Source organism: Monodelphis domestica, chromosome 8, assembly GCF_027887165.1.
Source record: "Monodelphis domestica isolate mMonDom1 chromosome 8, mMonDom1.pri, whole genome shotgun sequence".
Lineage (NCBI taxonomy): Eukaryota > Metazoa > Chordata > Mammalia > Didelphimorphia > Didelphidae > Monodelphis > Monodelphis domestica.
Window position 1 is genome coordinate 50,048,630 of NC_077234.1, and position 11,023 is coordinate 50,059,652.

At 35.3% G+C, this 11,023-nt stretch overlaps 1 pseudogene; it reads left to right on the plus strand.

Moving 5' to 3' along the window:
• The first annotated feature begins 4,142 nt into the window (after window positions 1-4,142).
• Window positions 4,143-5,324, plus strand: LOC100012792 (fructose-bisphosphate aldolase B-like; annotated as a pseudogene).
• Window positions 5,325-11,023: the final 5,699 nt, after the last annotated feature.

The window sequence follows — 11,023 nt, forward strand, 5'->3', positions numbered from 1 at the left end:
ATAAAGACTGTGCTAGTAGTTTAACACAAACATAGGCCCCAACATCTATATAATATCCATAAATATTCTAAATTTCTCTTAAAGCAGGAAAATCCAGGCTCTTATAATTAAGGGCAGGGATATGTTGAAGCCAGGAGTTAGAAAAACTGATTGTTAAATATTCAGTGTGAGCATTCACCCTCTCTGAATTCAACAAACACTGAAAACCATGATTTAATATATTATTTTGTTTATGGGCCAGAAAGTGATATAGAAAATGCTAATAATGTAGATTAGACTGTGTTTTATATTTCCATTTTTTTTCCTTTACAGAGATCTGTCTGGTTACTAAATATTTGCCAGCATACTCCTTCTGGAGAGTATCTTAATCTTTTGAAACTTAATTGTCTCATACTCCTGCACTGTCACCATGTGCTCTTTTCACTACCATATTAAGGCTGATTTGATCAATCTGACATACTCAGTAAGAAGGAAAATGCAGAATATCCTGCCTAACAGAAAGCCTGGAAAGAAGTGAGGGAAACATTCCATATCTCTTGCCTCTATTCCCCTCCCCAAGCTGTGCACCACGGCTCTGGAATTTCATAAAAATTTGGAGATATCTTTAGCCAATGCAATATCACTTTTGTGCCATCTTTAAGAGACTACAAGATTTCTATTAAACCCACGAAGTCAGATATATTTCCATCCTCGACAGCCCAACACACCCGAAGGTAACAATCCCTCTGTTTCTGTTTATTGTTCCTGTGTGAAGACATTAAGCTTGTTGGAGAATCTAATTATATTTGGGATGGATGTTATAAACCAGCTCTGTAAATACTCACTCCCAGATGCCCCAGGTGAATAACAACTTAGCCAATGGTGAAAGATAAACAATGCTAGTTTCATTTATTTTAATATATCCTAGGGGAGGAAAGGTTGGTGAAATAGCTACCAAAGCTTCTTGTAGGTAGTTCTTCACCTGTGCCAGGGTTTCTAGGTGGGACAGCTGTCCTAATCATAACCCCATAGAGAAAGCTTTTTACCTTCTATTACTGAAGGAGAAACTATCCTATTTTGATGCTTTGTTGGTTATTTTACTGATTTTACCAACACTTTATTACTAACACAATTCCATGGTCTTATACCTCTAAAGCTGTACAAGACTAATCTTAATGTTCATCCCAAAACTTTCATAAGAGTTGAAGTTAAGCAAAAATGGAAAGATGTAGATGAATTAATGCAGAATAAAATAAGCTGATTCAGAAAAATAGGAAATGACTACAATAGAAAGAACAATAAAATGAAACTGAATATTTTGTAAATAACCAAGTATGGCAATGGAGAAGAAGAGTGACAAAAATGTAACCACCTCCATCATCCCTGAAGTGGGGGATTTGTGGTGTGGAGCATTGCATACATTGTCAGATGTGGTCAGTATATTGGTTGGTTTGGTTGTCTTTTTTCATTGTTTTTTGATTTTTAAAATCTTGGCTGCAAAGAAAGGCTCTCTGATAGGGAATTTTTAAAAGTTTAAAAATTTTACAACATTTCAGGACTTTTCGGAGAAAAGAATTTGGGATTAATACATAGTTTTGATTATTATACATTAAAGAGGAGAGAAGCCTATATTCAGAAATGAAAAATCAAAGAGTATTAATAAAAATAATTTTAGAGAAAAATGGGAAGAAATTAAAAAAGTTCAAAATATCATAGTTCAATTTCTTCTAAAGCATTAATAAGGAGCTCACATATCAATAGTTCTGTACTTATTATATGGCTTCCTATGTATGATCTGCCAAATTTTTCCTATTCTTCTTCTATAATATTCTTCTCATTCATCCATTTCTCTTCATTCACTTTTTACCCAGACTATTGCAATGACATTTTAATGGTGTTTTTTGTAGCTATATTACTACTTCTTTAATCTATCCTTCTCATAATTGTCAAATTCTCATTCCTAAATTTAAGGTCTGACCTTGTCATACACATCCCTCTCACAATGTCTTATCACCATACTGAAGAAGATCCAATGGCCCCCAAGTATCTCAAATGAAACAAAAACAAGTAATTTGGCTCTGATCTGTCTTTCTAGAATGATGTCATATCACTCATGTTCAGGCACTTACTGATATGTTTGCTGTTCCCTACCCCTGACATCTTATCTTCCATCTCTGTGACTTTGCCCTTTGCTAGAATTTTCTGGATAATCATGTCTACCTCTGAAAATTCTTAGTCTTCTTAAAATTCAAATGTAAGTATCACTTTCTAATGATGCTTCAACTGATCCTTCAAGAGAAACCTATAATGTGAGCAGAACCAGGAGAACAATTTATATCATAACAACAGCATCTTAAAGACTGACATCTTTAAAAGACTTAAGAACTCTGATTCAAGACCCAACCATGATTTCAGAGGACTGATGATAAAGCTCACTACCCTCTTCCTGAATGAGATGACAGATGCAAGGTTCAGGTTGAACCATATTTCTGAAGATAATGCATATTTGTTATACATTTTTTAAAAATTATTTTCCTTTTTTGAAGTTGGAAGGAAAAGAAAACAATTTTTTATATTCAATTCATTTCTCTATGTATTTGAGAAATGAGGCCTTTATTAGATAGATTTGGGTGGGGGATTGCACCATTATGAATACTCAGTGTTAATTTCCATTTTATTTACCCCTTTTTCTGAGCTCCATCTCCCCTAATTTACCCTCTTTCCTATCAGTCCCACTTCCACTCCTTTTTTTTTCTGTAGAACAAGATAACTGAATTGATTGTGAATGTTCTTTCCTCATTAAGCCAATTATGATGAAAGTAAGGTTTACATGTTCTCCCCACCTCTCCTTTCTTCCCATCACTGTGACAATCTTTCATGCCTCTTATGTGCAATCATTTACCCCATTCTATTTTCGCTCCCCTTCTCCCAATACATTCCTTTTTCTCATTTTATTTCTGATTTTTTATATCATCCCATCATATTCAACTCACACCCCTACCCTCTTTTAGTCCTTTTAGCTACCTTAATAATTATAAAGTTATTTGGCATTATAAGAATCATCTCCCCATGTAGAGATGTGTACAATTTAACTTCATTAAAGTCTTTTGATTTCTCTTTCCTCTTTACCTATCTATGATTCTCTCAGGTTTTATATTTGAGAATCAAATTTTCCATTTAGCTCTGGTCTTTTCATCAAGAATGTTTGAAAGTCTTCCATTTATTAAATATCTATTTTTTCCCTTGAAAGATTGGGCTCAGTTTATTTTCTGGGTAAGTGACTCTTGATTAAATTCCTACCTCCTTTGATAAGTGCTTCATGGTCCTGATTGATATGCCATGCTATTTTGACTATTTCTTTTGGGCTATTTGCAATATTTTCTTCTTGACCTGGGAGTTTTGGAATTTGGCTATTTTACTACTGGAAGTTATTCTTTTGGGATCTTTTGCAGGAGGTGATCATTGGATTCTTTCTATTTATATTTTATACTCAGGTTCTAGAATATCAAGGCATTTTTCCTTGATAATTTCTTGAAAGATGATGTCTAAACTTTTTTTTTTTTTTGGTTACTTGCTTTTTAGGTAATCCAGTAATTCTTAAATTATATCTCCTGGATTTATTTTCCAGGTCAATTGTTTTTCCCAAGAGATAATTCAAATGTTCTATTTTTTCCATTCTTTTCATTTCAAGTTTCTATTTGTCTAAGTCTAATTTTTAAGACATGATTTTCTTGGGTGAGATTTTATATCTCATTTTATATTTGGCCAATTCTACTTTGTAAAGTTTTTGTTTTCCTCATTGGATTTATGTACCTCTTTTTCCAAAGGGCCATTTCTGTTATTCAAAGAGTTTTTCTCTTCAGTGAATTTTTGTGTATTTTCTTTTATTTGGAATATTCTTCTTTTTAAGGAATTTTGTGCCTCTTTCACCATTTGGCCTATTCTGGTTTTTAGGTATGAATTTCCTCAATATTTTTTGTGGCTCCTTTACCAAGCTGTTGATTCTTTTGTGATGATTTTCTTGTATCACTGTCATTTCTTTTTCCCATTTTTCTTCTACCTCTTTTATTGGATTTTTAAAATCTTTTTTTGAGCTCCTCCATTAATTCTTTTGTGACTTTAGAGGAAGTCATTTTTCTTGAAGGTTTTGGATGCAGAAGTATTGATTTTGGCTATTTGGCAGCTGCCTCCTCATCAGGAACTTCTTCCATTACCTACCTAAGGACTCTTTCCACCAACAACCCATCACTATGGCCCACCGTTTTCCAGCACTCACCCCCCCAGAAAAAGGAGGAGCTCTCAGACATTGCTGAAGGCATTGTTGCTGATGGCAAGGGGATCCTGCCAGCAGATGCATCTGTTGGTACTATGGGCAATCGGCTGTAGAGGATCAAGGTAGAGAACATAGAAGAAAACCGCCACCAGTTCTGAGAAATTCTCTTAACTGTGGTCAAATCCATCAACCAGAGCATTGGAGGGGTGATCCTTTTCCATGAGAGTCTCTATCAGAAGGATAGCCAAGGAAAGTGGTTCAGAGACATCCTCAAGGAAAAGGGGATTGTGGTAGGAATCAAGTTGGACCAAGGTGCTGCCCCCCTGGCAGGAACAAATCAATAAACAACTATTAAAGGCTTGGATGGACTCTCTCAGTGCTGTGACCAGTATAAGAAGGACGGCTGTGACTTTGGGAAGTGGAGGGCTGTGCTAAAGATTGGTGACCACTGTCCTTCAACCTGGCCATCCAGGAGAATGCTAATGAGCTGGCCTGCTCTGCCAGTATCTGCCAGCAGAATGGGCTAGTGCCCATTGTGGAGCCAGAAGTCATCCCTGATGGTGATCATGACCTGGAACATTGCCAATATGTCTCTGAGAAGGTCCTGGCTGCCATCTACAAGGCCCTGAGTGATCACCATGTCTACTTGGAAGGAATACTCCTGAAGCCCAACACGGTGACAGCCGGGCATGCTCGCACCAAGAAGTACACCCCTGAACAGGTGGCTCTGGCTACCGTCACCACTCTGCACGGCACAGTCCCAGCTGCTGTTCCTGGCATCTGCTTTCTATCTGGAGGCATGAGTGAAGAAGATGCGACTCTTAATCTAAATGCCATCAACCTTTGCCCACTGCCCAAGCCCTGGAGGTTAAGTTTCTCATATGGGTGGGCCCAGCAGGCCAGTGCACTTTCTGCCTGGGGGGGGCAAAGCTGCAAACAAGAAAGCAACTCAGGAGGCATTTGGGAGGCTGGTTCAGGCAAATGGCCAGGCAGCCAAAGGACAGTATATTCATTCAGGTTCATCTGGTTCTGTTGCCCGCCAATACCTTTCACTCCCTGCTACACCTATTAGTGTCCTGGGGACATCTTCCCCACCATTGCCCCAGCTCCTCTTTGAATGTCATTAGGAGGTTACTGAGAAGGGAATCTATTTCCACCCAGAGTGGAAATTATGTGAAAATTCTGATTGGACTTACTGGTAACACAACACACTTTAAATCCATAAACTCAGAATAAACATTAGTTCTTTCCACAGAAAGAGACACACGCACAGCTCCTCACCATTCCCTACACCTCCCTGTAACTCTCACTAAAACTGATTTTCACAAAAACTATTTCTTGTTAGTGGGGAAACTGAGTAACAATTTCAACCCTTCCTGTGCTAAACTAAATGCTTACAAATAAGAAAAAGACCATCCTTGCCCTCAAGGATGCTCTCCCTTGCCATAGCTTAAGGATAATTAGATTTATTTTTTTAAAAGCCACCTTTCTGCTATGAATAACAGTCATCTAGTAAAACACTTCTCAAGAGCTATAGACTGATCAGTATTTCTTACCAAGTAATTATGGCAGTCTGCAGACCAGTTCTTGCATGTTCCACCTCCATCCTGATTCACTAAATCCCTAATTCCAGGCCTTCCAAGTTGTACTGGGGTGAAGAATTATTTTATCTTCTCTTTTTGCGTGTTATCCTGCTCCATGATTCATTTTGAGGCATTGCTTTTTGCAAGGCAATTTGGTAGAAATAAAGTGATCCCCTGTACCTTCTCCTCTATCTTGGCTCTGGCCAGCCCAGAAACTACATTTTTGTTAGTTAATATATATATATATTTTTTTTTAAAAGAATATAATTTTTAAAGTATTTTATTTTTCCAGTAACATGTCATATCTGTTTTTATTACATATTCTGAAATTATAAGATCCAAATTGTCTCCCTCCTTTCCTTGCCTTCCCCCTCCCACAGATGGTAAGTAATTTGATCTGTTTTTCATGTATTATCATGCAAAAATATGTTCATATTGGTCAATGTAAGAGAATACCCATATGAAACCCAAACCTCCAAATAAAAACACATCCTAAAGTGAAGAATAGTATGCTCCAACTTACATTCTGACTCCCTCATTTCTTTCTCTTGAGGATTGCATTCTATCAGAGTTCTCTCTGAATTGTCCTGGATTAACGTATTGCTGAGAATAGGTTTAAAAAAAAAGGATGAAAACAATATATATATATATATATATATATATATATATATATATAAGATCTGATGGTGTAGGTACTAATTGAGGAGTTTAGGAAGAAGGGAATAAGTGTTGAGTAAGAGGTGCCAGAGGTAAAGAGGTAGCATATTCCACATATAGGGAAAAACACATATAAAGAAATTGAAATCAGATATTGAATTCCATGTGTAAAGAACAGAAGTAGGCCAGTTTGGAATAATGTAGAAAAAAGTGGAAGTGTAGAATACAAGTGAGGTTTTGAAGAGATTCAAATACCCATCAGAGTAGCAAAGATTATTTCAAGATCAGTATTATGTAGTTGGCATGAAGGAAATTGCAATCAAGACTGGAAAGGATAATGAGGGATATATTTGTTTAGAGAGAGACCCAGGTTTTGATGAAGATGGAAGGAAAATGAAAAAGAACTTCAAGAGGAAAGGGGATTCTGTTAATGAAAGATTGGGAAATTATAAAATTTATAATAGGCAGAGCTAAGCTGGGATATGGGAAGCTAAAGTGGATGAAGGAAAGGAAAGGGAAAAAGAAAGGAGCTGGTTTTAGCTTTAGCAACTACACATTCTGTATCCAGGAACTGGAAGAGGGAGATGTGGTATTTTGGGGTTTGGAACATATCCTCAAGAATCCTGAAAAAAGCAGAAAGTCTGTCCAATTATCTTCCAGCTGTTAGGGGAAAGGAGAGATTGCATTTGAAATCATTAATTTCCCTACAGAAGACTTGATAGCGAGAAGTCTAGTTCCTAAAGTTTAATAAAGATCTTCCTTCCCATCCTTACCTTTCTGTTCAAAGTTGCTTGACTTAAATATGAATTGAACCCTAGAGTTGACCTTGTTCGTATCATGTTAAGAGACAAAGACTATTTTGGAGGAGATGTTTCTGATATTAAATTATAGATGTATTTGGAAAATGTGTCCAACTACTTTAAATATAGAACAATAAGTGGAATTTTCTGGCATTTATTTTTTCTGCATTGAAACTATATCATGAGAATACTATGAAGATGTCTTAAAAAGTCAGATGATTATACAGGAAAATGACATAAGTTTTATAAAATACTTAAGTGAATCTAATTCCAGGAACTAGATTTGTATTCATCAATTTCATAATTTAAATGGATGATAATATTACTGGAATTTGTATGTGTGTGCTTTGTTAATGTGTACAAAAATGAAATTTGTGCTAATTATACCAAATTTTTGATATATTCCTACCTAGTAAGTCCAAAGGGTAGCTAAGTGGTACAATGAATAGAGTGCTAGGCCTGGAACCAGGAACTCATCTTTAAACTTATCCTCCTGAGTTCAAATCTGGCCTCAGACATATATTAGTTATGTGACACTGGACAAGTCATTTACCCTGCTGGCCTCAGTTTCATCAACTGTGAAATGCACAAGGAAATGGCAAGTCACCACAACATTTTTGCCAGGAAAGCCTCAAATGAGATCACAATAGGACACAACCAAAATACCTGAATAACAACAACACTAAATATGATAAGTGACTGGAGGGAGGAAAAAGGGAAGAAGGCACAATCCTTCTATTCAAGGAACTTACAATCTCAACAGATAATACATAGTAGTCTGAGATGAATTAAAATAAATAGTATGGAAAATAAGTTATTTTTAGAGAAAGAAATAATGGGGAAAGGGAGAGTATGGTAGGGGAAGATGATCTTGAACCAGATTCAGAAGGATGGAGAGGATTCAGAAGGAAAGAAAAGAAGGGAGGAAGGGAGCAATGTGAAAGAAAGCTTGATGGAGCTATCCTATAAAAAGTATTTTAAGAATAATGAATAGCCAAGTTTTAATGAAGTGGAAAGTTATTGGACTTAAACTCAATATTGGAGAGTTTTAAACTTTTCTCTGTAACTATAGGGGATTGTGGAAGTTTCACAGATCAAAGGAGGGAGTTAAAGAAGAAAGATGATTCATTAATCTCCATAACTGTAAAGAAAAGGGAATAGTTCAGAGTAGATCACCAATGAGGTATTGGGTTTATTTTTTCTTCTTTCAGTGACTTTCCCCACAAAGCATATAGAAAGTAGATGGATAGTAAAAATAATAGCTAATATTGATATAGAACTTCGACATTTTCCAAGCCTTCTACATATATTCTACAAACCTTTGAGATAGATGCTATTACTATCCCCATTTTATGGAAGCTAAAACTGAAACTAAGAAAGATTAAATTACTTATCTAGCATCACAATAAGTTAACTCTAGTTAAGTGCTAGGGACAGGATTTATTTTCAATTGAAAATTTTGATTTAATTATTTAATTTAGAATATTTTTCCATGGTTACATGATTTATGTTCTTTCCCTCCCCTCCTCCCTTCATTCCCACCCCTGTAGGTGACACTCAATTCCTCTGGGTTTTACATGTATCATTGATCAAAACCTAATTCCATATCATTGACAATTACACTAGGTTGATTGTTTAGAGTCATCATCCCCAATCATATCCTCATCGACCCATGTGATAAAGCAGTTGTTTTTCTTCTGTGTTTCTGCTCTCATAGTTCTTCCTCTGGATGTGGATAGCGTTCTTTCTCATAAGTCCCTCAGAAGTAGGTACAGAATTTTAAAAGAAAGACATATTGATTATAGAAAATGCAAATGATCAACAACTTTATAAAATATTGCTCCAAATCACTAAAAATCAGAGAAATGTAAATCAAAACTTACATGGTTCACTTCACACCGCTTAAAGAGCTAAAGATTATTTAAAAACCACAAGCAGTGATAGCGCAGGAGGGAGACAGATACACTAAAAACTCTCTGGGAAATAATTTCTAATTATTCAAGGAAAGTCACTAAATTACTGACATACTTTGACCCAGAAATCTCATCATTTGCCATATAGCCCAGGATATCATTAACAGAAAGACTTCTTTCTCTGAAGAGTAAAATACCTAGAACTGTATTTTTTGCAACAGCAAAAAAAAAAAGTGAGCAAAATAGATATCCATTAAGTGGGTACAAGTAATGGTATTTGTGAAGAAACTTGTGGTATATTAATACAGTAGAATCATATTGCATCTTAAGAAAGAGGAGTATGATGAATTTAACAAAATACAGGAAGACTACTATGAAGGGATACATGATGAAGATAATAATATTAACCTTTATGTAGCACTTGCAATGTGCCAGACAATGGGGTAATAGCAGTATCCTTATCTTATTTGATCCTAACAACAACCTCTTATGATAAATACTGAGGTAATAGGGATTAAAGGGCTTGACTAATGTCAAATATCTACTAAATATCTGAAAGTTGACTATGACATCAGGCTTTCCTGATTCCAGGCTGGTGCTTTAACCACTGGACCAAGATAGCAGAATAAATTGAACAATATACCACATGACTCCAAGAACAAAAGTGAAAAAAATAACACCTAAAATAGATGAAGCTTCATGAATTGTAATTAATGAATTAGGTCCTAGAGGACTGAGGAAGAAGTATGCTTTTTTCCATGAAATCTAGGACTGGGTACCAAAAATGTCTATAGGTATGAAATTTATACTCACAAATGTTATCACTATGTTAATAGTTGATTTTGCTTAAAGGTTTTTCTTTGTTAGGGTTAAATGCAGGGAAGGGATTAAAAGAAAAATGTCTATCATATCAAAACAAAAGGGACTATGAACTGATCCAACCACTTTGGAGAACAATCTGGTTTTATCCTCAAAGTTATAAAATTGTGTATACCTTTTGACCCAGTAACACCACTATTAGTTTTATTTCCTATGGTGATCATGGAAAGATGAAAAGAATCTAAAATATTTAGAGAAGCTCTTTTTTGTCGTGGTGAAGAACTGGAAACTAAAGAAACTAAATTCCATAAATTGGGGAATGGATGAACCATTGATTGTAATGGAATGAACCATCTGATGGTAATGGAATACTATTGTGCCATAAGAAATCACCAACAAGATGACCACAAAAAAACTTGGAAAGACTCATATGAAGTGATGCAAAGTGAAGTGAGCAGAAGCGGAAGAAGGATGTACACAGTAAGAACAATGATTTTTGATGATTGACTGTGATTGACTTAGCTATTATTAACAAGGCAAGGATCCAGGACAACTTTAAGGGACTCACAATGAAAAAGATTTCTAACACCGTAAAATGAACAGAGTCCAAATACAGATTGAAACATATCATTATTAACTTTATATCCTCCATGAATTTTTCTCTAATTTAGCAGTAAGGGTCTTTTTTCACAATAAGATTAATAAGGATTATATTATTATTATATAACTTATGTACAAGCTATATCATATTACTTGCCCACTTGGGGAGGGGAGAAAACCAGGAGGGAGGGTAAGAAAAAGAATGAGAGAAGGTTTTGAACATGGAGAATGTGAGAATTTATTTCTTTTGTATTAACGTATTTATTATAATTTGTCACATATTTACAACAAATTATATTTCTGTGTTCTGTTATATTGTATCATATATTTATTATATTATATATATTTGTAATATATGATTGTTATATATTATGATATATTTGTAAAATAAATGGTAAC